Genomic DNA, 5412 nt, shown 5'->3' with positions numbered 1-5412 from the left:
ATGCCATGCTTTAATTTTTGCCACGATTTCCTGCATTGCATTTTGATGGGCAAAAAAAAATTTGCTGGTTAAATGACATTTCTATGGAAAAAAAAACAAGGGTTTCAAGTTTTTGAGAACAACGTTTCCAACACCATATGTGGCGCCAAAGGCACGAAGAATCGCAAGGTAGGTCCGGGGAAATTTTGAAATCTTGACCCTCTTAAAAGCTATTTCCTGCAGTTTGAGGGGAATATTTTGCTGGCAAACAAAGCTAACTTTAATGGCATTTCAATTTAGAAATACAAAATTAAATCCCCCCGAACACATTATCACGATGTTGGCCACCAATGGCGCGAGGCCAGTCACGTCAAAAGGGATCCAGGGAAATTTGCAAATCTTTACCCTCGAGCTCAGAAACGCCATTTCTTACATTTTGTGGGCCAGGGGGAAATTTTGACACACTAATCTAGAGTTTAATAACATTTCTGTAAGTGAAAAAGGTTTTCGAGGGCGATGCATAAGCCCCGCCCCCTCTCCTTTCGCATTTTCACTGTGTCCCGAGCGCCGAACTTGGGCGATCCCCTGCGGAGGTCCAGAAAAATTTTGAAATCTTGACCCTCTGAAACGTCGTTTCGTGGATTTTAAGGGACTTGAGACTTGGGACAAATTTTGCTGGTAGACCAAGCTAATTTTTTTGCTTGGCCCTCCCCCCAAGTCAAAAAAATTTGCTAGGCCCTCCCCCTGGCTCAAAATTTTTTTTGCTTGGCCCTCCCCCCCTGGCGACCGACCCTCCCCCCTCGGTAAATGCCGTACAGTCCCTAATGTCTACCTTTGCCTTGAGTTATGGGCAAAAAGGTCATTTGATACAAAACCAAAGTAACAGGCTCAGCAAACAATCGTCGTGACCTTTTAAGAAGGTTCATAATAACAATCATATACATGTACACTATGATTTTTTCTGTAAACCAGCCAGTTTGTAAGATTTCATTGAAATTCTATTGTTTTTCTGCAAACTTTATTTTTCAAGAATTAATATGGATCAAAGAACTTCAATGTGAGGAAATTTGATGTGCAAAAAGTTATTCCCTATACTAGATACACCTTTGCTGCCAGTACTTAATGTGTTATATTGTAAAAGAAAATGGAATTTTCCACCTGCCAGAGTTACAAAAAAAGGTTGCGCTCCTACCCTGACTTCTAAACATTCAATTTATTGAGTACTTTCTAATTTTATACGGTGGAGTCATCATTCAGTAAAGTGCATCCATAGCCTTTAATTCCAATTACCTAACATATTACTCTTACACGACCTACAGATAATTTCACCTCTGTGATTGGCTTATGGTCATGTGACAGATTACCACATAGTGACCTAGGAAATCAGGGTCATGCCAAAATAAACTGTCTACAGTCCAAGGATTTTTGGGAAGGAAGTAGCTTGTTGTTCACCCAACCAACTGAACCAGACATGCGGTAACCCTATAGTGTCACAGAAGAGGGGAGGGGGGCACAATGTTAACATTTAAAAACATGCACACCCACAACATTGCCACCATAACACAATGGAAAACATAATCTTCTTGGCAAAGATAAAAAGCCTTGTTAGTCATTTCCTGATTATGATTTCATGTCAGGGAGTCTGTTTAATAAACTATAGAAATATTCTATCAAGAGGGAAGGTAGTCCCTTCCTTTGTAGACGGTTTCGTTTCCAGGTCTGCACGCATTAAGACTCATGACGTCTAAAACTAGAAACTTGAACACAATATACTGAGAATGTTTGAAATACTAGTATATGTCTAACTAATAAGAGTACAAATGGATTAATGCCCTGGTAATAAGGTTCATCCCATGAAATTTTAAGTAATTAGCATTTATTGGAATCAAATGAATGTTATGAATTTTATTACTAGACAGCATATATACATGTATGTATGTCCTTGGTACATGTATGTCACATGCATGACACCATATACAATGTTTAAGCTATAAAAACAAAATACCTGTCTACTATGATAATGAACATACAATGTAAAGTAGAAGATTCATATTTATAAAATAATGTACAATACACATGTAAGATGCACATAGAGACAGACTGAGTGGCTAGTATCTCAGCTTTGAGTGCTGAAATGCGTGATGACAATGTGGCTCTCCCGAGGGAATAGCTTATTGTGAACTCTGGACAAGCTGTCTGCAGAAACTACTGTAAATATACTAATTTGCATGTTTGATTTAACAGTTGTGACAATAAGTTGAATAACTCACTTACCTCAATTTATCTAACTGTATGTTTCATGATGCAAAGGTGATAAATTAAAATCAAGTGCAGAAAGTCATGAAAAGGATAAAAGCTTTACATTTGAGTTATAAGTTAATTCTTATTGATAACTGATGGACCAAGTGATTTCTTAGTTACAACAACTCTTACACTTTGTAAAATATTTGATTAACGTTTTTTGTTTATCTATGGATCTTTAGAGTGATCATACGAAATGTTGACCTTTCCCAGTGATCACAGTATCATCTTCACTACAAATCTAAAACCATATCAAAAATGATCGTTCTTTTCTCTGGGCTCTCCCTGTCTTTTTGTACTTCTTTGCTTCAACCATAAAAACTAGAAAAACACATGATGTCATCGAACAATATATAGTTACTTGTTGAAATTAATGCCTGCAGTCCACAAAATATTCCAATTTTACCAATGACCCAAGCAGTTTATAACTCCTCTTATGTCATGTCTGGCTGCGATAACATTCGATACAGGTGTTACGGACCTGGTGATAAAAAGCCATATCGTCCCAGCCCTCCCGCGGGTGCAATGGCCTAGTGGGTAGAGTGTTCGCCTTGCATTCGGTAGGTCGTGAGTTCGATCCCCGGCCGAGTCATACCAAAGACTTTAGAAATGGTACTTCTTTCTCTGCTTAGCACTCAGCATTCGGGAAAGAGTATGGAAGTTGAACACACACCACTACCAGTGGACTAGCCCCCTGCTGTAGTAATTGCGTTGTGTGACCCAAGGGCTACTGAAACGGAGATGGGCGCCGCCCTATGCGCCATCAGGCGCGGGATGGACTTTTACTAACTCCCGCGGGTTGAATTGTTCAACGGCCAAAGGTACCTCGGGTGATGCGGAATACACCGTGTTGTATTGTGTTCATATCAAAATAGCCACTTTGTGTAATAACTTTCAATAGAGGTTGGCATTTGATTAAGTAATCTTAACCATATAGAATTAGAAAATTTAAGTTATATTTGCTAGCTATTAGCTCATGGACCTTTGAAATCTACTATCTGACAAAACTCCTTCATGGGAATTAATATGTAAACATGCACAGATTTGTAAACACTAAGTTGAGGTTTTGTGTGGATGGAAATCTGTGGGTCAAGTCACACAATAGGACAAATGCTTACCTTACAAACAAATCTCTTACTTATGGTGAATACAGTAAAAAGTGTACGATGCATCTCAGAAAAAAATATGCAACCAAAGTGTCATAACTAGGCAACACCATTCAACATCAGGGCTTCAAATACTTTTTTCTGCATACCTACACTGGTGCAGGTAACACTGAAACTTACCTGCACCAGACAAATTTTACCTGCACCACTTTTTGTTAGGAAGTATGGAACATATCAAAATTGTTCAGGAATCATTGCTATTTTTCTTTTAATTTTATACTTTATAGGTGGTAATGGACCAGTGCAGGTTAGGTGCAAGTAGACACCAGAAATACCTGCACAGCTCCAATTTTACCTGCACTAACATATGCAGGTGGTATTTCAAGCCCTGAACATGGAAATAACACAGATATAATAACATATTGATGCTTGAGTCTTGACAGTTGAAATCTTATCTGTGTTAGGTAGCCATCATCAGCTTATTGATGTTTCCAGAAGATAATAGTTTAGATTAAATACTGGTGGCAATGATACTGTGACTGTTGAACGAACCTGATTTATTTCATTAGTGTGATTACAAGTGTATTTTATAAAGATACTATAAATCATAATCATAATTATTATTATTATTATTATAAATCTCGATTAATTTTCTTGTAAGAAAATGGAACTGTTCCTGTTTTTCTAAGTTCATGGATTGCAGGCAGAAAACAGAGCAAATATTTTTGCAGTGGTTAAATGATTGCGGTGAGGAGATCACTGCCAAAAAGTGTGAAAATAAAACCACAGTGACAAGTTTATCATTTACAGCAGGTACTGTACTACAGTGTGAGGTCAAAAGGTCAGAAGTGACAACAACAAGGCACTGGGGGGAGGAAACAGGAATCAGATAACGGTATTAGTCATCAATAAAAAAGGAACATTTGCAAACAAAAACATCTGAAAGACATTAAGGCTTTTGAATCCACTGTGCCCAATTCTAAACAAACCGTCCTGTACGCCAAAATATTGGGAGGGTTGATACCATGTCTGACTCTTCACGTAAAACAACAACAACAGAGATTGTTTTGTTAAAATGACACTTCACGCAACAAGACTTCCCTTTCTCAAATCCAATATCAACCACATTTTACGTTCACACCAGACTGCACAACCTCTGGAAAGCTAAAACCGAGAGGTTTTCCCGAGCTTGTATTTCAGTACTCCCCCTTCGCCCTAATCAATATTGATATGCATAGTAGATAGCTGTGGTACGTGGACTCCGACTGAGCTGTGCTGTGCTGACGATCTGACCCATATATGGCAAAACTTATCCCAAAAAACAAACATTTCTTTAATCCTACCTCTATCCTTTAGCCTTTGGTGTGGTATGTACGAATCACTCCTGCAATTAGTTCAATGATGTGGACAAAATAAGGCAATACCGTAGGAAATAAATAAATTTGTGTCAGGTTTTATAGCTCTGATTTTCGTAAACCTTGACTCGTACACCACGCCCCAAATCGTCGAATTTTCACCCAAATGATGCTGTTTATGTTCTGTTATGCAAGCTGAACTGTTGGTTAGGATCATATAGATGTATAGGAATTTGCCGTACCTGTGAAAGTGAAGGAATGAGCGAGGATGAGACGGAATATCCCGGCGATTTCTCCTGTCATTGACGGAAATGGGAAGTCGGCGGCCATGTTGGATGAGAGTATTGCGCATGTGCCTCCGTACGTGCACCTGTCACCGGAAGTAGTACACCATGTGCATTCCATTATCTTTCAGGTGGGTGGACCGGGGCGACTCTTCAGTATATGGCAGCAGATTAAATGCATCCAACCTTAAGGAAAAATTGGACAAAAAGAAAATGTCATTATATCAGGAATCAAAACTTCAGACCAAGAAAACGTGTGAAATGCCAACCTGTTAACTAACGTGTCAACTGTAACGTTACGTCCAAGTTAGATATGCACTTCCAACAAATTCTATAACGTTATAATTGTACCACAAATACACCCCAACAATTGTTTTGATTGATTTA

At 38.6% G+C, this 5412-nt stretch overlaps 1 protein-coding gene across 9 annotated transcripts in view; it reads right to left on the bottom strand.

The window, feature by feature from the left end:
- The window catches only part of LOC118412670 (WD repeat and FYVE domain-containing protein 3-like), a 65496-nt gene extending 60358 nt beyond the window's left edge, over positions 1 to 5138 (bottom strand). For all 9 annotated transcript variants that reach the window (XM_035815668.1, XM_035815670.1, XM_035815669.1 and 6 more), the window contains exon 1: positions 4984 to 5138. The gene's annotated coding sequence lies outside the window, so the exon portion shown is untranslated. The remainder of the gene's footprint in view (positions 1 to 4983) is intronic.
- Positions 5139 to 5412: the final 274 nt, after the last annotated feature.

This window comes from Branchiostoma floridae, chromosome 3, assembly GCF_000003815.2.
Source record: "Branchiostoma floridae strain S238N-H82 chromosome 3, Bfl_VNyyK, whole genome shotgun sequence".
NCBI classification, from domain to species: Eukaryota; Metazoa; Chordata; class Leptocardii; order Amphioxiformes; family Branchiostomatidae; genus Branchiostoma; species Branchiostoma floridae.
Note: the sequence above shows the minus strand (reverse complement) of the source record. Positions and strands in the feature narration are given on the sequence as shown.